At 48.0% G+C, this 26,163-nt stretch overlaps 1 long non-coding RNA gene across 1 annotated transcript; it reads right to left on the bottom strand.

Annotated features, from left to right (window-relative positions):
• Nucleotides 1–20,185: 20,185 nt before the first annotated feature.
• Nucleotides 20,186–24,846, bottom strand: LOC141541696 (uncharacterized). The gene is made up of 3 exons (XR_012481880.1): nt 24,665–24,846; nt 24,302–24,362; nt 20,186–20,298 (listed from the first exon to the last, which is right to left on the bottom strand). It is a non-coding gene; the product is annotated as an uncharacterized LOC141541696 (long non-coding RNA).
• Nucleotides 24,847–26,163: the final 1,317 nt, after the last annotated feature.

Here is a 26,163-nt window from a genome sequence, read left to right as displayed (position 1 = left end):
TCCGGGCTCTTCATTTTTAGGGTCACGTAAAGAATGAGCACAGTTCTTATTTCTGTGGTGGCTTAAATTAGACAGTTTGGTTCTTACAATGGTCCTGGGAGGCAGGTAGGAAGGACAAACATCTTCCACCTCCCCTCCAAGTTATATAGGAAGCAACTGAGGCTGAGATGGGTTTGCCCCAAAATCACACAGTTAAGGAGTGGTGCACTTGGTGTAATTCCCTGGAGTGACAAGTGATCTTCTAGAGCATGTCTGGGGAGAAGAGATACTTCAGGAAAACTTTGACAACAGAGATGAGGGGAGGGAACTATGAAAAAAAGGGCGGGGAGAAGCTCACTGAGGGAGACTGAGGTAGGGGTCAAGGGGGGCTAGCTTTGGACATCACTACCATTGTTTTTTTTAAATTAAAGCTTTTCATTTTCAAAGTATATGCATGGATACTTTTTCAGCATTGACCCTTGCAAAACCTTATGTTCCAATTTTCCCTCCTTTCCCCATCCCTTCCCCTAGATGGCAAGTAATCCAATATATGGTAAACATGGTAAAAATATATGTGAAATCCAATATAGGCATACATATTTATTCAATTATCTTGAAACACACACACACAAAAATCAAATCAAACAGGAAAAAAATGAGAAAGAAAATAAAATGTAAGCAAACAACAACATAAAGAGTGAAAATGCTCCTTCTCTCCTTGTGAATGCAGATGGCTCTCTTCATCACAAGATCTTTGGAACCAGCCAGAATCATCTCATCCATTACTGCATTCATCAGAATTGATCATCATATAATCTTGTTGCCGTCCTACTATTATTGAGAACACCCCATTCTTTCAGGACTACAGCCTCAAAATCATCCTAAGTCCCCCTCAATTTCACTCAGTCCTTCCCAAGCCCACAATATTTGTCCTCGATGTCCCTTTCTAACTCCTCACAAAGACACCACCAATGTCTTGACCAGCTCCGGCCTGTCACCTTACACATGGACTAAGTCAGTTACCTCCCAGTTGTTTTACTGAATTGGGGCTCTCCTTGTCCACTCCACTCCTCACAGCTGCCACAGAAATTTCTCCAAGCACACATTTGATTAGCTCCCTCCCCATCTTCTTTAAAATTAAGTCTAAAACCCTCTTAAGGCCTTCCCAGTTTAACCCCAACCCTTGCTAGTTAGACTCTACACACACATGTGGCTGTCCGGCCAGAATGGGGCCCTTGCTTTTCCTCCCATCTTCGGGCCTTTGCCTTGGCCGGGCTCCGTACTAGGAATGCTCATCTTTTCCTCAGAATTCCTGCTTAAGACCCAGCTCAAGTACCACATGTAGTATGAGGCCTTTCAAGTTGCCTCAGCTGCCAGTGACCTCCTTCCCCAGTATATGGCATCTGCTTTGCATTTATTCTGTATATGCCTGTATGTGTCTGCGGGGCTCCTCCTATAGAGAGTAAGGATGGGGGCTGTTTTGATTTGTCTTTGTCTCCCCAGTTCCCAAATAAGTGCCTAGTGCAGAATAGGTGCCAAATAAAAGCTCGGTGGTTGATTAATTGCAGTTCTCCTCATTCTGGGATTCCTGGAATCTAGAAAAGGGTGTAAGAAGATATAATTCTAGAATTGTAAAGTGTTGCACATTCTTGGGTTCTAGAACATTGGAGTTTGGGGTTCTAGGGTTTGAGAAAGTTTGGGATTCTCATTCTAAGCTACAGGGGCTTTTCTGGGTTTCTGAAGCTCTAGGACTTATGGGAGGGGGTCTCTCCCATGGCCTAATAACACTCCGTCCATGAGTGTTGAACTGGAGCTCAGAAAGCAAGAGGGATTTAAAACCAACAGTAAGCATCATATGTAATGGGGATAAACTGGAACCTTTTCCAGTAAGATCAGGAGTGAAACAAGGTTGTCCACTATCACCATTACTATTCAATATTGTATTAGAAATGCTATCCTCAGCAATAAGAGTCGAGAAAGAGATTAAAGGAATTAGAGTAGGTAATGAGGAAATCAAACTATCACTCTTTGCAGATGATATGATGGTATACTTAGAGAACCCCAGAGATTCTAATAAAAATAATTCACAATTTTAGCAAAGTTGCTGGATACAAAATAAATCCACATAAATCCTCAGCATTTTTATACATCACCAACAAAATCCAACAGCAAGAGATACAAAGAGAAATTCCATTCAAAACAACTGTCGAGAGTATAAAATATTTGGAAATCCATCTACCAAAGAAAAGTCAGGAATTATATGAGAGCAAAATTACAAAACACTTGCCACAAAAATAAAGTCATATTTAAATAATTGGAAAGACATTAAGTGCTCTTGGATAGGCCAAGCGAATATAATAAAGATGACAATACTCCCTAAACTAATCTATTTATTTAGTGCTATACCAATCAGACTCCCAAGAAACTATTTTGATGACCTAGAAAAAATAACAACAAAATTCATATGGAAGAACAAAAGGTTGAGAATTTCAAGGGAAATAATGAAAAAAAAAATCAAATGAAGGTGGCCGAGCTGTACCTGATTCAAAACTATATTGTAAAGCAACAGTCACCAAAACCATTTGGTATTGGCTAAGAAATAGACTAGTTGATCAGTGGAATAGATTAGGTTCATGGGACAAAATAGTGTACAACTATAGCAGTCTAGTGTATGACAAACCCAAAGATCCCAACTTTTGGGATAAGAATTCATTATTTGACAAAAACTGTTGGGAAAACTGGAAATTAGTATGGCAGAAATTAGATATGGATCCACACTTAACACCATATACCAAGATAAGATCAAAATGGGTCCATGATTTAGGCATAAAGAATAAAACCATAAATAAATTAGAGGAACATAGGATAGTTTACCTCTCAGACTTGTGGAGGAAGAAGGAATTTATGACCAAAGAAGAACTAGAGATCATTATTGATCACAAAATAGAAGACTTTGATTACATCAAATTAAAAGGCTTTTGTACAAACAAAACTAATGCAGACAAGATTAGAAGGGAAGTAACAAATTGGGAAAACATTTTTACAGTTAAAAGTTCTGATAAAGGCCTCATCTCCAAAATATACAGAGAATTGACTCTAATTTATAAGAAATCAAGCCATTCTCCAATTGATAAATGGCCAAAGGATATGAACAGACAATTTTCAGATGATGAAATTGAAACTATATCCACTCATATGAAAGAGTGTTCCAAATCACTATTGATCAGAGAAATGCAAATTAAGACAACTCTGAGACACCACTACACACCTGTCAGATTGGCTAAGATGACAGGAAATAATAATGATGAATGTTGGAGGGGATGTGGGAAAATTGGGACACTGATGTATTATTGGTGGAGCTGTGAAAGAATCCAGCCATTCTGGAGAGCAATTTGGAACTATGTCCAAGGAGTTATCAAACTGTGCATACCCTTTGATCCAGAAATGCTACTACTGGGCTTATATACCAAATAAATACTAAAGAAGGGAAAGGGATCTGTATGTGCAAGAATGTTTGTGGCAGTCATTTTTGTAGTGGCCAGAAATTGGAAAATGAATGGATGCCCATCAATTGGAGAATGATTGAATAAATTATGGTGTATGAAAGTTATGGAATATTATTGTTCTGTAAGAAATGACCAGCAGGATGAATACAGAGAGGGTTGGAGAGACTTACATGGACTGATGCTGAGTGAAATGAGCAGAACTAGATCATTATACACTTCAACAATGATACTATATGAAGATGTATTCTAATGGAAGTGGATATCTTCAACATAGAGAAGAGCTAATTCAGTTCCAGTTGATCAATGATGGACAGAATCAGCTACACCCAGAGAAGGAACACTGGGAATTGAGTGTAAACTGTTTGCACTATTGTCCTTCTACCCAGGTTACTTTTGCCTTCTGAATCCAATTCTCCCTGTGCAACAAGAAACTCGGTTTTACACACATATATTGTATCTAGGATATACTGTAACACATGTAACATGTATGGGATTACCTGTCATCTAGGGGAGGGAGTAGAGGGAGAGAAGGGAAAATTTGGAAAAGAAGTGAATACAAGAGATAATGCTGTAAATAAAATTACCCAGGCATATGTAATGTCAAAAAACGATAATTATAAAATTAATTTAAAGAAAGAAAGAAAGAAAGAAAGAAAGAAAGAAAGAAAGAAAGAAAGAAAGAAAGAAAGAAAGAAAGAAAGAAAGAAAGAAAGAAAGAAAGAAAGAAAGAAAGAAAGAAAGAAAGAAAGAAAGAAAGAAAGAAACTAAGAAAGAAAGGGGGTAGGGAGCAGGACAAGGTCCCAGTTCCATGACCGCACTGCTCAGGAATGGGTGCCCCTGAGCCAGACAGCTATGTGTACAGAGATCCTTCCTTGCCAGCTGGAAGTGGGGAAAAGCCACCCCAGGCCCAGTCTCAGACTTAGCTAGAATCTTTGACTTCCTTAAATCCGGAGTTGGCAGCTCTGGGAAGGCCTGGCTGCTTCTTGGAAAATTGCTGGAAGGGGAAGCGGCATTTTGGAGCCCCAGTTCTGCTTTAGGGACCTCAGAACAGCCACGTAAGTGCTCGAGGCCTCAGTCTCCCTTTCTGTAACATGCAGGGGTTGGTCCAAATGAGTTCCAAGTTCCCTTTGGGCTCACTCCTGTGCTACTCCCCCTCTTTCCCTCCCTCCCCCCTTCTTGTTGGCTCTGAGGAGGAGGTTGTGCAAGGGCTGAAGGCCTGGGATGGTATGCGAGGAAGAAGGGAGGGAGAGCAGACAGACCGGGGAATTGAGAGAATCTCAGCCTGCGGGTGGGAAGGATTCCTGGTCTGGGATTGTCTGAGAATCTAGCACAGACTGTGATGGTGAGGGCCTAGAAAGGACCTTTCCTTTTCTTTGGGGCCTGGATTCAGCCCTAGCCCCATCCTCCTTAACAGGAGAAATGGCACCAGAGGCGGCAGGCCCAGCTTTTCCTACCCTTGTCCCCTGGGGCCCGATTCTCTCTCTCTTCTCCCCAGCCTAGAACCCTCCTTCTAATGAGAGTGTGCTCTCTTCAAGGGGGGGCCTTCTTGTTTGCATACATCTTAGAGTCTGTGGATCTATACTTTCTAGAAAGACACAGAGCTGCCTTGTAACAACTTCCAAGATACCGGATCCTTCAGAACCTGCCACCAAAACCTCATAGACCCATCAATGGACTGGCCTGGGCCTCAGGGAATGGCTTTAAGGGTCGGCTCTGTCTCTCCCACACATGTGGGGGATCCTTTACCAGACCCCCGTTTTCTTCCCTGCTGGTAGAAGCCAGTACTTTGTAAATAGTAAGGACACATTGGTACCCGATGGGACTCAGGTTGGGTAGGACCCCAAACCAGCAAGGCTGACATCCTCATTTTAAACACGAGGAAACTGGGGCCCAGGGAGAAGGGACTGGGGCCCAGGGAGAAGGGACTTGGCCAAAGTCTCATGGATAATGAGTAGGAAGGCAAGAATTCTAACCCAGGCCATCTCACTACAATAAGAATAACAATGATTAGCATATTAGGTGTATAATTTATAGTATATATTCCTATGTGTGGTATAGTATACAGTCTACTATACTCGTTATGTTATTAACATGTTAGTATTATAATTGGCAGCTGGTGGCACAGGGGGCATAGAGCCCGGGTCTGAAGGTGGGGAAATCTCCATCCAACCTGGCCTCAGACACTTACTAGTTGTATCAGCCTGGACAAGTCACTTAAGCTCTGTTTACCTCAGTTTCCACCACTGTGAGATGAGGATAATACTGGTATCCACCTTTCAGGATTGTTGTGAGGATCAAATGAGATAATATTTGTAGAATGATCAGCACAGTATCTGGCATGTAATAGGCCCTCTATAAATGCTTATTACCTTCTTCTCCTCCTTCTTTTCCTCCTCTTCCTTTTTCCCTCCTGTTCCTCTTCCTCTTCCTTCTTGTTACAGTTTAAGGTTTAAGGGCTGTACACAATAGCATGTCCCATTTGATATCTTTCTACTTTACCCTAACAACTCTTACATAGGGCAACCCAACAGCAATCGTAATCAATCAATCAATAAGCACTTATTAAGCACCTACCATATACCAGGGATTGTGTCAGACACTGGGGATACCAAAAAAAAAAAATTAAAAAAAAAATGGAGTCATCTCTACCCTCGAGGAATTGACGTTTTATTGGGGAAAGTAGAACATAAAGGAAGGAGAATGTGAAAAACAGACAAAATCAGCATGAAATAGTGGGGGCAGGGGAGAGGCCAGGAAAGGCTCCTCTAGGTGGCCCCTGAGCAGAGCTTCAAAGGATAGTAGGGATTGGAAGAGATAGAGAGAGGACCCAGGAAGGTCAGTGCAAAATCCTGGAGACAAGAGATGGAGCCGTAGAGAAGGCACTGGATAAGGCTGGAGGATGGTGAGGGAGGGTGACTTTGAAGAAGGTTGGGGGGCAGCTAGATGGCCCAGTGGAGAGAGCCCCAGCCCTGAAGTCAGGAGACCAGAGTTCAAATCTGGTCTCAGACACTTAACACTTCCTGCTGTGTGACCCTGGGCAAGTCATTTAACCCCAATTGCCTCAGCAAAAAAAAAAAAAAAAAAAAAAAAAAATGAAGGTCAGAAAGGTCAGCAGGAGGCAGCTTGTGAAGGGCTTCAAGGACAGACATATTTGTCCACTGGTGGCAATAGCAGAGAAGGTTCTATAGAAAGTATTTTGCTCTAAGTTTGCAACATATGTGTGTTCACACAGATATACATGCACATATACATATAGACACATGCACACAAATCCCTATGGATGAGTGTACACGCGGCTATTTGGTTGTTGGGTTGTGGCCGACTCCTGCGGTCCTGTTCCCGGTGTGTCTCCACGCTCGTCTCCCTGGGAATACACACGGGACTAACTCATTTGTTGATACGAGGAGCAGGGTCTCAGTACGACTCGGTACCTGCCCCTTACCTGGACTTCTGGGCCACTCCCTGCAGGAAGGTAAGAGGACCTGTGGCAGGCCCTGCAGGGCAGGAGATGGTGTCCCAAGTTCAAGTCTTTCTGGAATGAATTAGTGAATGAGGAATGAACATATACATACACAATATACAGACGCCTGTAATATGTGTACATATTATGTACACACTGTACATATGTGTACACACAGATATTCAGACAGACACACGCACACACACACACATGTACAAACGCATAACCGAAGTTACAGGAGAATCCCAGAGAGAACGTCTTCAAAAAGAGGGAGGAGGGGAGAGGCTGGGTAATGCTTCACCTTCTTGGCAACAAGCCGGACCACAGGAGAAATGCCCGGACTTCTGCTGGAGCTCTCAACACAAAGCAGAGCAGCCAAGGGCTCCTAAGTTATCCCAGGGATTGTTTCATTCTTCAATGGTCAGAGGAAACAGCAAGGGGAAATCCTATGCTGAATTTGGTTCTTACTAACAGGAACTGCTTATTGGGGTGGAAATGAAGGGGAGGGACCTTTTGGTCCTGGAGTTTGTGATGGAGGAGGAAGGGTAGTCGGACATGACATAGATTTTGGGAAAGCGAACGTCAGAAGGTCAGGAAAAGGACAGTCAGGACTCTGTGTGTCAGCCCAGGAGGAAGGGGAAGGCTGAAGAAAGAAATTATGGAGACACAAAGAAAAATCTTTCCAGTGGAGAGGAAGAAGTGGGATTTGTTTGAAGAGGTCAAGGTAGTTTCACAGGGAATTCCCCAGCCAGTTTTAGATTTTCTTTTCTTTTTTGAGGCAATTAGGACATAGCTACTCTGTGTGTGTGGCTAGATTTGAACTCAGGCCAGTGTTCTTTCCACTGCACCACCTGGTTGCCCTTGTTTAGATTTTTAAAAGATACAGCCATAGCTCTCCACCTTCTGAGACATAAGTGATCAGGGTACAGAGTGAGATGTGTGTGTGTACACACATACACACATGTGTATATATGTACATATATGTGTGTATACATGTTTGCAACAAGAATTTCATTTTTCTTTCTTGCTCAACGGCAGAAATGGCGCATAGAGAAAAGAAGAGTTTTTTGTTAACTGGCAGAAATTTAATTTAGTATTAAAAAAGAAAAAGAAAATTAAAATATTCTAATGGCACAATGGGACTTGTCAAGACAATCCCCAATCGAGCAGCATCTACTTTGTTTGCAGTTCCTTGCTACTCCAAAAAGCACTGCTCTAAATATTTTGTTATAAATGAGACCTTTATTTTTATTGTTGACTTCCTTTGAGGATATGGTGAGCAGTGGGATCTCTGGGTTAAAGGCCATAGATGTGTTAGTCATTCTCTTAGTGCAGCTCCAAATTGCTTTCCAGAATGGCCGGGCTAATTCACAGCTCCACCAACAGGACCTGAGTGTACCTGACTTTCCATAATCCTCCAGCGCTGACTATTCCCATCATTTCTCATCTTTGCCAGTTTGCAATGTTTGACCTGAAGTCTCGGTGCTGTTTTCGCTCGCATTATAACTGGGAACATTCTCTGGTGTTGTTGTTAGTAGTTCCCAAATCTGGTCTCAAGAACTCTGTGTTCATAGCCTTTGACCACACATCTACTGAGAAAAATGGCTTTGGGGCATGTGTTTGTGTTAGTTCCTTATATATCTTGGATATCAAACTCTTATCGGACATAAATTGAGGCAAAGACTTTTTTTCTCCCGAATGACCACTTCATTTCTTATCCTACTTGAATTAATTTTTAACTCAGAGAAGATTAGAAAGACTTGTGTGAACTGATACAAAATTATGTAGAACCAGGGAAACATTCTCTCCAATGATTATGACCAGGTAACTGGAAAAACCAAAAATAAATGATTCTGAATGCAGAATGGCTTACCTTGGCCTACATTGAGAGATCTAAAAAGACCTTTATTTCCTTTTATTTTTTATAATAAAAAATAAAAATAAAAAAGAAGGTGGTGTTGGAGCTAGATGTCAAAGGAGATCAGGGATGAAGGGCTTGGAGGTGAGGAAAGCATTCATTCCAGCCATGGGAGTCAGCTAGTACAAAGATATAGTACTAGGAGATGGTGCATCATGTGTAAGGAATAATGAAGAGACCACTCTGGCTAGACTATTGAGCATAAGGAAGGGAGTAATATGTAAGAAAGCTGGAAAGATAGGATGGAACCACGTTGTGAAGAAATTTCAGTGTCAAAAACAGGAGTTCATATTTGGTACTGGAGGTAATAGAGAGACACTAGAATTTATCAAGGAAAGAGAGAATGTGATAAGATCTATGCTGTAGGGAAACCACTGTGTGAAGGATGGACTTGAGAGAGGGGAGTTGGGAGTCAGAGAGACCAATTAGGAGGCTATTGCCTGAGTCCAAGAAAAAGGTATTGAGGATCTGAACTAGAGTGAATTCATATCACAGAGAATGAGACTCAATGAGAGACACTGTACATGATTATCATGGAAATGTTTTACACGATCACACATGTATAATCTATATGAAATTGTCTGTCTTCTCAATGGGTGCAGGAAATGGAGAAAATCTGGATCAAGGTTTTAAAAACAAATGTTAAAAGTTGTTTTCATCTTTGACAGGGAAAGATTAAATACTAAATTAAATAAAGAAAAAAAGAAAGATGAGAGATGTTGTAGAAGTAAAAAATAACAAGATTTGGCAGCTGATAAGATATATAAGGTGAGTGAGCAGGAGCAGTTAAGGATAACACTGGAGTTTTACATCTTGGAGAATGGAAGAATGGTAGATTCCAAAATAAAAATAGGAAAGTTGGGAAAGCAGAAGAGTCTGAGGGCAAAGATAATGATTTTCTGTTTGAAAATGCCCAATACAAAATTGGCCATGGAGGCGCAACTCAGAAAATGATGGAGTCAATTCTAAAGATCTATGAGTCATCTAAAGATTATAATTTGGGAGCTATTGAGGTCACCAAGAGAAAGAATTTAGAAGGCAGAAGCAGATCCAGGAGAGAGGCTTGGGGTTCATTCAGTGTGACACTGCGGAGATCCATCAAAAAGGAAACGATCATCTAGGATCAAACACGCAGTGTCAGGAAAATCTAGAGAAGATGGTACCCCGGAAAAGAAGGTTGCAGAAACTGTCACATACTGAATTGGTCAAGGAGGATGAGGACTGAGAAGAAGCCATTAGATTTGGCAATTAAATTCCTAGGAACTTGGGAGAAAATTTTGGTTAAATGATGATATTACAAGCTAGACTTCACATTAACTCTCTGAAGTCTAGCTTCTAATATCATAACTCTATGATGAAGTGAATGAGAGAAGAGAAAGTGGAGGTAGAGAGTGTGGATAGCTCAGTCTCTTGTCTAAGATGAGTTAGCCAGCAGGGATGGTGGGATCCAATGTCCAAAAGGGAAATCGGCTTCCTTGGGTAATGGGGAATTCCCCCTTTCTTAAATTCTTCAAGCAAAGGCCAAATAACCACTTGTTCAATACATCATAGAGGGGATCCCTTCTGGGGATGGGTTGAACTGGGTGGCTGCTGAGACTTTTTCTTCACAAGTCAAGGACCAAGGAGAGCTGTTGGGTAATCTATGTCCTCTGTCTGATGGTCAATGTCAAAAGAAAGTCATAGAGTCTCAAAGCTCCTTGGATGAGTCCTATGTCCATCTCAGAATGGGACACAGACAGGAGTTCCAGGATAGACAGTCGTGGCTAAGTCGCTCTTTGCATCACTGGAGGGACAATCCCTATTCATGAGATCCCAGATCTATTGAATTCAGAATATTCTCCAAATAGTAGTTGGAGTATGGCAGGGTCCAAAATCTATAATTTTCTGGCCTTGGAGTCATGAGGCCCAGGTTGCAGCCCTGGCTTTGCCCAAGCTGTGGGATCACAGACAAATCACTTAGCCCAACTCAGTCTTCTCATTTACAAAATATGCGCAGTATTTACTTTCCCTACCTCAATATAACGTTGCCATGGGACTATAGAGAGGTTGTACTCGATGACTCTGAGACTGATTAAATGCTCTCTTGGGGTCCATAGGATATTCCCAAAATGAAAATGAGAATTGATTCTACCCATTTTACTTCCTGTATTTTAATAAATTAGATTCATTTTTTTCAATCATCAAAAATTTACCTTGTCTCCCTCTAACCCCACCTCATCTTCTATTAATTTTTTTTCAATCATCAAAAATTTATCTTATCTCCCTTCAGCTCTATCCCACCTTCTAATTGAGAAAGTCAGAAAAATAAAACGCTCGTTACAAACCTGTGTAGTCAAGCTGAACAAATCCTACTGGCCACCTCCCCAAAATTATGTCTGTCTGCGTTGAGTGCATCACCTCCCTATTAGGAGGAGATGGGTAGTCTGTTTCATCAGAAGCTCTTTGAAATCATCTGGAATTTGCCAGTTAATATGTATTCCTACTAAGTTTTAGGCCTCTCTGGGCTGGATCTGAGATCTCTTACTTTGCTGCTTGCTTATTGTTCTTCCTGTGCTGGAATATTCTCCCCAATAGCATCCTCCAAGAATGCAGTCCCCAGCATCTGGAAAAATAACTCATGGTGACTTTTTTCCTTAGATTTCTCTTTCAGGATTTGGTCTGGTGCATTTTCTAAATCTATTTAGAGCAATTGGGGGCGCTCTCTATACTTTTTTTCTGCTATTCTGACAACCTGGCTCTACCTTCTACTTCCTATGTCTAGGAGCAAATGCTTATCTAAATCAGTGATTTTGTGTGTGTGTGTGTGTGTGTGTGTGTGTGTGTGTGTGTGTGTGTGTGTGTGTGTGTGAGTGTGTGTGTGTGTGTGTGAGTGTGTGTGAGTGTGTGTGTGTGTGTGAGTGTGTGTGTGTAAAATCAGTATCAATACTATGAAAAGAGAGATCACACACAAATTATACATACACTAATGAGACTATTCCCTGGAGTCAATGGGGTTCTCAGGAGGACTGAAGACAGGGGATACTGTGGGTCGGGGGTCTGTATCTTGAGGTGTTCACTAGTTACCAGGTCAGCTGGTAAGGGCTTCTCAGTTTTTGGTCCTCCCTCTGATACCTGTCACTGATATCTTCCTTGATTTCCTCATTTCATAGGGATCCTAAAGCAGTGACTTGTAGGAGAGCAAGGGGTCACCAGTTCCCTCTACTACTAGAGCTTTGGGATCTATGAGCCTTGTAATTGGTTGAGGGAATAAAAGAGAGAGGAAAGACAAATACACTCATGGTTAATGATGACCTTGACTGGATTCTTCCAAACATTTATCTGTAAGGTACCAGAGCCCAAAGGCTCACTCCTTCACCTGAATATTGGTTAGTTCCTAACATGCTATGAAAAATGCTCATGGTAAAATAGAGGACAAAAGCACCACTATATTTGTAATTTTTTTAGTTTATTTACTTTTAATAGGCATTTTCATTTTAATACACAATATGAATTATGTTGGGAGAGAAAAATCAGAGCAAATGTTAAAAACCATGGGAGACGAGGAAAAAAAAAAAAACAAAACAAGAAAGAAATGAACATAGCATGTGTTAATTTACATTCAGTCTCTTAGTTTTTTTTCTGGGTGCAGACGGCATTTTCTGTCCAAAGTTTAGTGAGATTTCCTGAACCCCTGAGAAGAGCCAAGTTTGTCATAGTTAATCATCACACATTCTTGCATAATGTATTTCTGGTTCTGCTCCTTTTACTTTGCATCAGTTCATGTTAAGTCTTTCCAGGTTAGTGTGCTTTAATAAAATACATTGTTTTATGAATTATGTTGGAAGAGAAACATCAGAAAAAATGGGAAAAAACATGGGAACTTGGGTAAAGAGACCTAAAATTGTCTGCAGTGAGTGGCTCCACTCAGCTCCAAAAGTCTGAGCAGCAGATGAATCACCTATTTAAGGCTCTCGGTCAGCATCCTGTTCAGTGGAACACGAGGCCCTTGGGGATAGCCGCTCTTTATCTTCTGCGTCCTTGATACTAAGAACAGGATCCTGCTGAATAGAACTGAATTGGAAACCTTAGGGTGCTGGAGAAGAGATGAGAGGAATGGGTTGCCCACTCCCACCTCCGAACCCTCTGGGTCCTGACTCCTAGGGCCAGGCCACAGCATTGAAGGCAGTGGGGACACAGGGAGAGCCTTCCAGGTTGTCCAGTTTTCTCTTCAAGTTGTCAGACTTATCACTGAGAACGAGGCGCGTGGAGGACAGACTGGGGCATCCCCACCTTCCTGGACATCGCCTCTCTTGGGGAGGCCTGGGCCACATTAGCTATGACCTGGACAGAACTGGAGGAGTCACATATCAAAGGCCATCCATCTGATCCAACCCATGTGTCCTCCAGAGCAGACTTTCAGGCCTGCGTGAGTAAATCCCAGAGCCCATCTGAAGGGACCAGCCAGCTGGGCCCTGCATGGATGCTCCTGCCTGGCTCGGCCTCCAGGAAGCCTCGGCCACCTGGCTTCTGGGCAGCCATGTCCTTCCCCTCCCTTTCACTCCCCGTCCTTCTGAGCTGCCAAACCTGCTTTTCCTGTGGCAAACAGAACAGGGAGTAGTGAGACCTGCCTGGGGGAGGCAGCTAGGCCCCAAGGCCCCAAACACCTGGATTCCTCAAAGGGTTTCCCGCTCTCCATGGCCCCTGGCTTCCCTATGCCCGACCTTACCCAAATCTGGTGCCAGCTCTTCACCGCCCACCCTTTCCAGGCAGGAGGCCTGTGTTCCAGGCCGGGCTCCACCCTCAATTCCTTAGGCTACATGACCTTGTTATCTCTTGCTGGCTTTCCCATCTGTAAAGCAGGGAGAGCAAAGCCCTCAAAGCCCTGGTCCTGGGTGGCATTTTAGGAAAGGGGGCTTGTTGGCAGGGAAGAAACCAGGAGAAAACTCTGCAGGGAGCAACAGAAAGTCACTAAAAGTGTCTGAGAAGGGCATTATGCACACCTGTCCAGTGGAAGATGGACCAGAGGAGAGGCTGGAGATGGTACCTGCAAAAATTCTCCCTTCCCATCCTTTTTTTTTTTTTTTTTTTTAAGCTTTTTATTTTCAAAATTTATACACGGATAATTTTCCACATTCACCTTTGCAAAACCTTGTGTTCCAAATTTTTCTCTCTCCCTTTCCCCCATCCCCCCCAAACAGCAAGTAATCCAATATATGTCAAACATATACATATTTATATAATTATCCTGCTGCACAAGAAAAATCAGATAAAAGGGAAAAATGAGAAAAAACAAAATGCAAGCAACCACAAAAAGGTGAAAATGCTATGTTGTGATCCATACTCAGTTCCCACAGGCCTCTTTCTGGGTACAGATGGCTCTCTTTCTCACAACATCCTTGGAACTGGTCTGAATCACCTGATGAGAGCCGTGTCCATCAGAATTGATCAGCATATAGTATCATTGTTGAAGTATACAACAATCTCCTGATTCTGTGCATTTCCCTCAGCATCAGTTCCTGTCAGTCTCTCCAGGCCTCTCTGTATTCCTCCTGCTGGTCATTTCTTACAGAACAATAATATTCCATAATATTCATATACCACAGTTCATTCAGCCATTCTCCAGTTGATGGGCATCCACTCAGTCTCCAGTTTCTGGCCACAACAAAAAGGGCTGCCACAAACCTTTGTGCACATGTCCTCCCATTCTTTATGGCTGGATCCAAAGGCTTCTTCCAGAGACCTACCTGTCCCATCCCCCTCCCCCACCTCCATGGCCCCTCCCGCACTAAAAAAGCCCTTCTCAATATCTTGTGACTGTTTATCCACATCTAGATCGCAAGCTCTCTGAAGGCAGAAGCTGTATCATCTCTAATGACAAAGAGAAATATTTCCGATTATAGTAAAAAGTTCCGGCAAGAGGCCATGACAGACTGAACTAAAGGGTGGCCATGTGAGTGGAGAGAAGGGAATGGATAAGACTGAGGTTGTGGATGTCAAGATTTAAAAATGGAATGAGGAGGGGCTGGAGGTGTCTGGAGATGGAGAAGGAAGAGCAGCTTTGGGGAAATGCTGAAATTGTGCAAGAGGAGGAAATGAACAGCACAGGAGTCCTGCTCTTGTCCTTAGCCAGCCTCTCATTTTCATGTACCTTCTGTGTCTCCAGCAAGAGTGGAAGCTCCTTCCAGGCCCCCCAGCCCGTGGCTGGACAGTGCAGTAGAGGCCTCCATGTGAGGCAAATCCCTGATTTCCCATCTGTAAAATGGGTGCTAAGGCTTACAGGTCCTCCCTACCAAGCAGGGCTACAGAAGTAAGAGCTGAGGGTGGGCTCAGATGAGAAGCTGTTTGCCTACAAAGCCTCCACAGCCTGGCCACTGGCACCCAAGTTAGAGGCAGTTTTCTGAGGACTTTGAGTGCCAGGGTCAGAGACAGTGACAGACTCAAGAGGCCTGAGCTGTGAGGCTGGTTGACAACCTGCCACCCCTGCCAAAGCCCCGAGGATGTGGCCCTCCTACTCCCACCCCCCAACCCCCGAGGCTGAGGACATTGGAGAGAGGGCTGGGGTGGATCTTTAACTTCTCGAGGCCTTCCCGCCACCCCAGGCAGACCGCCAGGATTAGACAGGGTTTCTGGAAGAGAGGCCAAGAGAAGCAGGAATTAACCGACCTGGAGCCAGAAATAGCCTGGAGGGGCTGACGTCACCAACTCCCACAGTCCCCCTCACCCCCAGTGTAGTTGAGAGAGTCAACCAACCTTCCCCAGTGTGAGAAAGAAAAACAGAGAGAAAAAGAGACAGAGGCAGAGAGACAGAAAGAAACAGAGAGATAGAGACAGACAGACAGACACAGAGACAGACAGAGAGATGGAAACAAACAGAAACAGACAGAAAAAAAAGGAAAGAGCCAGAGAGAAAGAAACACACACAGAGACGGAGAAAGAGACAGACAAGTCACAGAGACAGAGACAGAAACAGAGACAGAAAAAGGGAGACAGAGAGAAAGATGGAAACAGAGATAAAGACAGAGACAAAGAGACAAAGACAAAAACAGAGATAGAAACAGAAAAAGGAAAAAAGATAAGAGATGGAGAGACACAGAAATAATGAGAGGTCCCAGTTTCTGTGGACAGTGAATAAATATTTGGGGAGACAAGGAAACACAAGAGACAGTTTGCTCTCAAGGTTCTCACAGTCAAGACACAAAGAGCTCATCCACCCCAGCTACCAGCAGGCTTTAAAGCAGCAGCCTGCTGGGGGAAGGCCCTGGCCCTGAGGGGCATCAGGAAGGGCTTCCTGCGGGAAGGCTTTTAGCTGGGACTCCAAGGAAGCCAGAGAAGGCAGAGATGAGCAAGGGGGACACTCCAGGCATGAGGGACAGACAGAAAAATGCCTGGGAGGGAGAGGGAACTTTTTGTCTATCAAAAATTTGTAGAGCAGTTAGCACTGAGCCTAGCACTTAGTAGGCACTTAATGCTTATTCTCCCCCTCCTCCCTCCATAACCCCTTGTGAGAGGGTCTGCAAGGAGATCAGTGGGGCAGGATCTCAGAATACAAGTGGAAAGGAAGGAGGCCCAGGGCTCTGAATGCCAACAGAATTTGGTATTTGATCCTGGAGCTGAAGGGTAACCACTGGGCTTTATTGCCTGGGGACGAGTAGGAACCTGGTCAGACCCACAATTTAGAAAATCAATATGATGGCTGAAAGGAAGAGGGAGTGGGATTGGGGTGGGGGAGACTCCAGGTGAAAGGACTCCCCAGCACCTATTGCAATAGACCAGGTATCAGTTGACCCCAAAGTGGCAGCCATTAATAGATGTCAGGATGTATTTGAAGGATGTTCTGAACGCAATCCAAAGAGGTGAGAGAATGGGGTCAACGATAACATTTAGGTCGCAAGCCTGGGTAATAGGACGATGATGCTCTCTAATGTAATGAAGTTAGGAAAGGGAGGGAATGGGGGAGGAGTAGCTCAGTTCTGGACACCACACCAAGTTTAAGATGGTCTAAACATGTCCAATGGGTTGCTTACTGGTTTAGGGAGAAAGGAGGTGAGGAAAAACATTTGGAACTCAAAATCTTTTAAAAATGAATGCTGAAAGCTATCCTTAAACTACACATGATGAACCTATATTGGATCACTTACTCTCTAGGGGAAGGGGTAGGTGAGGAGGAAAATTGGGAACATAAGGTTTGAAAGTATGATTGTTTAAAACTATCTTAGCATGTATTTTGAAAAAAAAAAAGCTAAAAAAGGAAACTATGTATTTAGAAAAATAAAATACTATCAAAAATGCAAAATAAAGAAGCGAAGAAAAGAAGGAAAAAAGAAAAAAGGGAAGAAGAGGGGAAAGGGACTTGTCTTGGCCTGGGGAAGGGGCACCCCTCCTTCCCTGGGGTTGGAAGAAGGAAGGCATCTGATATGAGAGGGAGCTCTCATGGAATGGCCTCATTTTATTATTTCAGTAAAACCTGGGTAAAAATTCTCAGCTGAGAGGGTGAGGGAATGTTTGGAGAGAAGAATGTTTGGAAGAGCTAGTGGGGGGGAGAGGGAAAGTTAGTGAATTCATTAGGGGAAGTAAAGGAATTGCCGAGCAGCAGTGAGGGCCTAGTTGAAGTTATGTAAGCATGCATACATTTGTAGTAGACCCAATTAACATGGATTTGTGATTTTCTTCAGCTTTGTTTAGCAGCACCAATGTAAGAGAAAGAAAAGGTCCCCCAATCATCTAGCAATATATGTATGGAGGGAAGGAGGGAGAAAGAGGGGAGGGGGAGGAGGGAGAGGGGGAGTCAGAGACAAGCAGAGACATGCAGTGTCAGAGATCCCAGGCCCCACAGCTTCAATTTCCAGGAAATTAGGGGTGGAGGAAGGAAGTATGGCCCCCACGTGTAATTCCAGGGCAAATGGGGGCTACAGAAGAATATCCAAACCCTACTTAGATATTCTCTCTGCTAAGAGGTGAGTCTGAGGATCCAAACCTAGATGGCAGGTCCTGACAAAGTCTAGGCTATCCGTGTCCTTCCCCAGCCCAAAATGAAGCTCCCTGGAGAGCCACTTTGCAGGTTCCCACTAAGTATGGAGAATGAGTGAGTTGCTTCAGTGGATGACTGAGACTTTGTGGGGGGAATGAATAAATGAAGTGAATGATAGAGGAGGAGGGAATTTCTGGGCAAAGGACATTTTCCTGGCTTTCTGAGCTGAGAGGATGGAGCACCCCCCAGCTTCCTCTTGGGCTGGGGAGAGGATGTCATTTCCACTTTTACGAGTCCTTCCCTATTCACATGGGCACAGCGCCCACACCGGATGCGCTCTCAGGTCGCCACTAATTGCCCAAGATGGAGACAGGCCTGGGAGAGTGGGCTCTGAAATATACCGATATACCTGGACCACACTCCTCGAGCCAGACTAGCCTCTCAATTAAGCTCGTGACCTCCCCCTGCTGTCCTGAATTTGAACATTCCCTCTGTCCACATGAATAAACCCTGGAAATGCACTTGCCTGGTCTGGAGCAGGGGACTGTGGGAAGAGAGAGCAGGTCTGTCCTGCAACTTGGGGCAACAGCTTGGAGAAGGGGGAAGGTAAGCAGGGCTGGAAGGACTTTAGGCCAGGAGGGATTAGCAGGGCTAGGACAGGGAAGAAGCCCTGGAAGGACTAGCAGGGCTGGAAGGACTTCTTAGGCCAGGAGGGATTAGCAGGGTTAGGATGGGGTTTCTTAGGCTAGGAGATTCTAGCAGGGCTGGGGGATTTCTTTCCCCTGGAGGGACTAGAGGGTTTCAGGCCGAGGCTGAAAATTTGACGGTCAGTCTTGGAGGAGCAGAAGTCTCCTCGCTGCCAGAGAGCCTTCACCCCCTACCCCTCCCCTGCAGCTCTCCTGGGGTTTGCCCCTTTCCTGCTGTCAGTTATCTTTGCAGGCCTCTTCTCTCCATTCTAGACTGGGATCTTAGAGAGGGCCAGGGCCAGAAACAGCTCCAAGGGACCTCAAAGATGGTCGGACCAAATAACTCATTTAAACAAGAGGAAACTACAAAATGACTTGGCCAAGGTCACACAGCCTGTAAGAGTCAGAGTATCCAATCGGGAGCCCAGAACGGCCGGCCCTCTCCACACCTTGGGAGCCTGGCCAGGCTTCGGGACAAAGTCCAAGGGCTTCAAGCAAAGCAGCTCCCCAGGACCTCCCCCGAGTGTTCTCATTCTCCTTCCGGCCCCAGAAAGCCTGGCTGATGTTTGCTAGCTTGGGCCCAGGGCAGGAGGGAGGGAGGTGTGCAGGCTGGGAGTCAGGAGATTTGGGTTCTGCCACTTACTCACTCACGTGCTTTGTGACCTTGCACAAGTCACTCCCCCTGAGACTAGTTTCCGGGATGTAAGCGTTTATATTTAGGTCATGGGGAACCACCGTGAGTCAGAGTCACCAGGGATGTTCAGCCTCCCCTCTTCTGCCCCAAATCTCACCCAGAAAGCAGGGAGAGGAGAACCAGGTCACGGGGATCCCCTTCCCTGTCCGTCCCCCTCCTCATATCTGGGTTCAGTCCCATGATTCACAGGCCCCTCTCAGGCCAGTCTGGCCAGGGGGCCCATGACACCTGGACACTGGCCAGGGCCAGCCCTTGTCACCCCCCCCAAATCCCTATGTCCCCAGACACAAAGCTCTGTCTGGAACTAGGAGATGGGACATTGGATTTGGAGTCAGGAAGAACTGAATTCAAACCCTTTCCCAATTCATTTACTATCTGGGTGACCCTGGACAAGAATAGTTTAAATAGTTTGTGACTCAGTTTCCTCCTTTGTAAAATAATGGGATTGAACTTGACAGCTTCTAAGGTCTCTGAGAGACTGAGGCCTCTTGTGCCCATGGAGAGACAAGCGGACACTTGGGTGAGAGGGCAGGTGGACAGAGAGGATCTTGGGGGATTCCCAAGCTGGGCTAGACTGTGGCCTGATGGCTGCTGGCCTCCGGGGTCTCTCCAAATTGAAATCCTTTAGCCTCCCCCCCCCTCCTCCAGGAAGCCCTCCTGGCCTGACTGGGAGAGACGGGGCACGGAGGGCGCCTCTGCTCCTGCTCAGTCTGGGGCAGCCATTCCAGCGGCCTCCAGCTGCTGCTCCTTTGGCACAGACCCCAGGCCACGTGGCCATTAGACTGGCTGCCAGCCCTGGAGAAGAGCAAATGCTCAGGGGACAGGTCCGGCCTTGGTCACCGCCTCCCTCTAAACCCCGGGACCTCAGTCTCCTCTTCTGTAGCATGGGCAGACGGCTCGGCAGTCTCCGGCCTCTCCAGCTCCGCGGCCCACCGGCCTGTGCCACGTTCCCCCGTCGCCACCAAAGGAAATAAGCAAGCGGAGACCAATAGGGCTGAAGAGGATATACTCTATGGCTGTTCCAAGGCTGGGCTTCTGGGTGGCCAGGACTCCACGAGGGTCTTTCCGTAAAAGAGCAATCTCCCCAGGTGACGTAATTGACTAAAGGCTGGAGGAGGGGGGGGGGAGGGGAGGAGGGAAAGAGCCTTTGGTCCCTGCTCCGGAGCCTTTCTTCCAAGGAACCACCCCCTCCCCCCAAGCTGGGACTTCCCTCCCCTCCCCCTCCCTGCTGCAGCAGCTCTGAAAACCCCCCAGGACTTTCTTGAGGGTCAGGGGCTGTTTGTTCCCCTCTGAAGAAGGGTTCCCAGGGCCAAGACAATGTCTCCCTTCAGAGGAGACACTTCTCTGGGCAAGGCTGTGCCCTCTCTCTGCTTAGCTCCGCCCCCAGGCAGGGCTGTGTCCCCCTCTCTGATCAACTTCCTCCCAGGAAGGACTGTACCACCCCTCTGATCATCTCCCCCCCCCAGGCAGGACTGTACCCCCCTCTGATCATCTCCCCCCCCCCAGGCAGGACTGTACCCCCCCTCTGATCATCTCCCCCCAGGCAGGACTGTACCCCCCCTCTGATCATCTCCCCCCCAGGCAGGACTGTACCCCCCTCTGATCATCTCCCCCCCCCAGGCAGGACTATACCCCCCTCTGATCATCTCCCCCCCCCCAGGCAGGACTGTACCCCCCCTCTGATCATCTCCCCCCAGGCAGGACTGTACCCCCCCTCTGATCATCTCCCCCCCAGGCAGGACTGTACCCCCCTCTGATCATCTCCCCCCCCCAGGCAGGACTATACCCCCCTCTGATCATCTCCCCCCCCCCAGACAGGACTGTACCCCCCCTCTGATCATCTCCCCCCAGGCAGGACTGTACCCCCCCTCTGATCATCTCCCCCCCAGGCAGGACTGTACCCCCCTCTGATCATCTCCCCCCCAGGCAGGACTGTACCCCCCTCTGATCATCTCCCCCCCAGGCAGGACTGTACCCCCCCTCTGATCATCTCCCCCCCAGGCAGGACTGTACCCCCCCTCTGATCATCTCCCCCCCAGGCAGGAATGTACCCCCCCTCTGATCATCTCCCCCCAGGCAGGGCTGTGTCCCCCTCTCTGATCAACTTCCTCCCAGGCAGGACTGTACCACCCCTCTGATCATCTCCCCCCCCCCAGGCAGGACTGTACCCCCCCTCTGATCATCTCCCCCCCCAGGCAGGACTGTACCCCCCCCTCTGATCATCTCCCCCCCAGGCAGGACTGTACCCCCCTCTGATCACCTCCCCCCCAGGCAGGACTGTACCCCCCTCTGATCATCTCCCCCCCAGGCAGGACTGTACCCCCCTCTGATCATCTCCCCCCCAGGCAGGACTGTACCCCCCTCTGATCATCTCCCCCCCAGGCAGGACTGTACCCCCCCTCTGATCATCTCCCCCCCAGGCAGGACTGTACCCCTCTCTGATCATCTCCCCCCCAGGCAGGACTGTACCCCCCTCTGATCATCTCCCCCCCAGGCAGGACTGTACCCCCCTCTGATCATCTCCCCCCCAGGCAGGACTGTACCCCCCCTCTGATCATCTCCCCCCCAGGCAGGACTGTACCCCCCCTCTGATCATCTCCCCCCCAGGCAGGACTGTACCCCCCTCTGATCATCTCCCCCCCAGGCAGGACTGTACCCCCCTCTGATCATCTCCCCCCCAGGCAGGACTGTACCCCCCTCTGATCATCTCCCCCCCAGGCAGGACTATACCCCCCTCTGATCATCTCCCCCCCCCAGGCAGGACTGTACCCCCCCTCTGATCATCTCCCCCCAGGCAGGACTGTACCCCCCCTCTGATCATCTCCCCCCCAGGCAGGACTGTACCCCCCTCTGATCATCTCCCCCCCAGGCAGGACTGTACCCCCCCTCTGATCATCTCCCCCCCAGGCAGGGCTGTGTCCCCCTCTCTGATCAACTTCCTCCCAGGAAGGACTGTACCACCCCTCTGATCATCTCCCCCCCCAGGCAGGACTGTACCCCCCCTCTGATCATCTCCCCCCCAGGCAGGACTGTACCCCCCTCTGATCATCTCCCCCCCAGGCAGGACTGTACCCCCCCTCTGATCATCTCCCCCCCCAGGCAGGACTGTACCCCCCCCTCTGATCATCTCCCCCCCAGGCAGGACTGTACCCCCCTCTGATCACCTCCCCCCCAGGCAGGACTATACCCCCCCTCTGATCATCTCCCCCCCCCAGGCAGGACTGTACCCCCCCTCTGATCATCTCCCCCCCAGGCAGGACTGTACCCCTCTCTGATCATCTCCCCCCCAGGCAGGACTGTAACCCCCTCTGATCATCTCCCCCCCAGGCAGGACTGTACCCCCCTTTGATCATCCCCCCCCCCCAGGCAGGACTGTACCCCCCCTCTGATCATCTCCCCCCAGGCAGGACTGTACCCCCCTCTGATCATCTCCCCCCCCAGGCAGTTCAGTACCCCCCCATCATCTCCCCCCCAGGCAGGACTGTACCCCCCCTCTGATCATCTCCCCCCCCAGGCAGGACTGTACCCCCCCCTCTGATCATCTCCCCCCCCAGGCAGGACTGTACCCCCCTCTGATCACCTCCCCCCCAGGCAGGACTATACCCCCCTCTGATCATCTCCCCCCCAGGCAGGACTGTACCCCCCCCTCTGATCATTTCCCCCCCAGGCAGGACTGTACCCCCCTCTGATCATCTCCCCCCCAGGCAGGACTATACCCCCCTCTGATCATCTCCCCCCCCCAGGCAGGACTGTACCCCCCCTCTGATCATCTCCCCCCCAGGCAGGACAGTACCCCCTCATCATCTCCCCCCCAGGCAGGACTGTACCCCCCCTCTGATCATCTCCCCCCCAGGCAGGACTGTACCCCCCTCTGATCATCTCCCCCCCAGGCAGGACTGTACCCCCCTCTGATCATCTCCCCCCCAGGCAGGACTGTACCCCCCCTCTGATCATCTCCCCCCCAGGCAGGACTGTACCCCCCTCTGATCATCTCCCCCCCAGGCAGGACAGTACCCCCCTCTGATCATCTCCCCCCCCAGGCAAAACTGTACCCCCCCTCTGATCATCTCCCCCCTAGGCAGAACTGTACCCCCCTCTGATCATCTCCCCCCCAGGCAGGACTGTACCCCTCTCTGATCATCTCCCCCCCAGGCAGGACTGTACCCCTCTCTGATCATCTCCCCCCCAGGCAGAACTGTACCCCCCTCTGATCATCTCCCCCCCAGGCAGGACTGTACCCCCCCTCTGATCATCTTCCCCCCCCAGGCAGGACAGTACCCCCCTCTGATCATCTCCCCCCCCAGGCAGGACTGTACCCCCCCTCTGATCATCTCCCCCCCCAGGCAGGACAGTACCCCCCTATCATCTCCCCCCCAGGCAGGGCTGTATCCCCCTCTCTGGTCAGCTTCCCCCCCCCCCCGGGGCAGGGCTGTGTCTCCAAGTCTGACCAGGGGCTCCCTGAGTTCAGTGTTGTGTTTCCCCCCAGATCAGGGGCTTGCAGAACATGCAAAGTCAGAGCCCAAGAGGCTGTCGAAGAGCACCTGATTCAAATCCTTCATTTATAGGTCAGGAGATAGCCTTGGAGCAGAAGGGACTGTGGGAGGCAACTCAGGGGGGCTGGGCCCAGCTCTGGCCCCCCTCATTTGGAGAGATGAGGAAAAGATGCTGAGTTTGGGGGTCAGTGGGGTGCAGAACGCCCTGGGTGCTTGAGAGAGAGTGAGCATCTCAGAAGGGGAGAAGGGTCCTGGCCTGGGAACTGGGAGGCTCTGGGTTCAAATCCTGGCTGGGCCTTGGCCCTGAGAGTGGGGTGTCAGGAAAGACTCCCTGGCAGAGTTGGGGGGAGCAGTCCAGGGACTGGGCGAAGTGCTTTGCCTCCCATCTGTAACTGGCTGCTCTCCCGCGCCCACCTGGGTCTGGTCTGGAGTCACCAGCCTCAGGGATCCCTGGGAACATCACTGCAGAGTTTCCTGGGGGACCCCAGGAGGGGAGGGGAGCTCCTGGGGAGGAGGAATGGCCTGGATGGAGCTTGGTCTCCTGAGGGAGGCAGAGATGCTGGGGGAGGGGAGACAGCCTGGACCGGCCCCCACTGAAATCCCAGGGTGGCTACTCACTTGTTATATGACCTTGTACCAGTCCGTTCCCTTCTCTGGACCTCAATTTGCTGTAAAATTTCTGTAAAAGAGGAAGGGGGAAGGATATTGAACTGCCTGGTCTCTCTCCCGAATTCGTTCTTCTAGCTCTAAAGCTGACCAATGCCGTGATCTCCAAGGCCCCTTCTAAGCGGCCGCTGGCTCTGCCAAGCCGGAGGTCATGACCAGGCTGACCGTCTGTCCGGCCTTGCCATCCCTCCTCCCTTCCTCCCTCCACAGCTTAGCCACCCAGGCCCACACAGACCCAGGGGCTGATGGGGAAGGAGCCACAGGCTGGTGCTGGAAGCCAAAATATTGGGAGGACTCCTACGCTGGGTCCGGTACCTAGGCCGGCTCGGTTTGAACATTCTCTGGGGGGTTGCTCTCAGTCTGAAGCGTCGCAGGCGAAAACGACGCCTGCCCAGGCCCTGGCTGGGATAGCGGGAGCCCAGCCCCCGGGGCCGGGGGGCACGGGCAGGGTGTAGAGGGCCCATCCAGGCCAGCAACTACCAGCAACTACTTCTCAAGCTTTGCGGGAGCAGGAGCCAGCCCAGGGTCTATGACACGGGGGACTGCCTACATAAAGGAGGGGCGGGGAGAGTGACCCGGGCCCATCCCCCCATGCCCTCCTCACCCTCTCCCAGGGTCATCTAGGCCAGGCCCCTGCCTCCAGATTGGATTGCATCCAGCTAGCCATCTTGAAAAGCTCACTGCCTCCCCCCAACCCAGCCCAGATGAACTTCATTTACTCCCATTCATTTACCCATTCACTCATACCCATTTCTTGATCATTCACTTATTCTCATGATTGCTTTTTATTAACAAGCATTTATTATCGCTCTTCCTCACTACTCATTCCCCATTAAACAACTAAAACCTCACAACAAACACAGAAGCTCTACCAAAATAAGTGTCCACACTGTTTCTGTCCCAAATGCGTGCTTCATTCTGTATTTTAAGTGCATAATCCGTCCCATGGCACAGCTCCATTAATAAAGCATTAACGTGCCTGCTCTCCTATAACCCACCAACAGTGAGCATTTTCCTCTCGTTAGTTTTGCCAGTCTGGTGAGCAGGAGCTAGAATCTCAGAGTTGCTCTAATCTGCATTTCCCTATTTCTTAATGTGTGGGCAGCTGTGGTGCAGGATGACAATGCTTGGAGTTAGGGAGATTCATCTTACTGAGATCTGGACTGATACTAGCTATGTGACCCTGAGTAAATCACTTCTCCCTGTTTGCCTCAGTTTCCTTATCTGTAAAATGAGCTAGAAAAGGAAGGAAGGAAGGAAGGAAGGAAGGAAGGAAGGAAGGAAGGAAGGAAGGAAGGAAGGAAGGAAGGAAGGAAGGAAGGAAGGAAGGAAGGAAGGAAGGAAGGAAGGAAGGAAGGAAGGAAGGAAGGAAGAGGCAGAGGGAGGGAGAGAGGGAGGGAGAAAAGGGAAGAAGGGAGAGAGGGAGGGAGGGAGAAAAGGGAGGAAGGGAGAGAGGGAAGGGAAGAGAGGAAGAAAAAAAGAAAGAAAATAAATCACTTCTACATAAACCTTGACCATTTATCTACTGAAGAACTAAACTTAAGTCTTATGAACTTGAATCAATTCTACATATATCTTAGCTATCAGGTTTTTCAGAAAACTTGTAGCAAATATTTTTCCCCATTACCTGTCTCCTCATTTTAACTACATTAGATTTGTTTGTGCAAAAACGTTCCCATTCTGTGTAAAGAAAACCATACATTTTGTTTTATCCAATCTCTTTAATCACTTGTTTAGTCATAAATTCTTCCTTTAACCATAGATCTGAAAGGTAAATAACTTGCATTTCTAATTTATTTATAATGACACCTTTT

Source organism: Sminthopsis crassicaudata, chromosome 4 (genome assembly GCF_048593235.1).
Source record: "Sminthopsis crassicaudata isolate SCR6 chromosome 4, ASM4859323v1, whole genome shotgun sequence".
Lineage (NCBI taxonomy): Eukaryota > Metazoa > Chordata > Mammalia > Dasyuromorphia > Dasyuridae > Sminthopsis > Sminthopsis crassicaudata.
The sequence above is the reverse complement of the archived record's forward strand: the minus strand, read 5'-3'. Positions and strand labels throughout refer to the sequence as shown.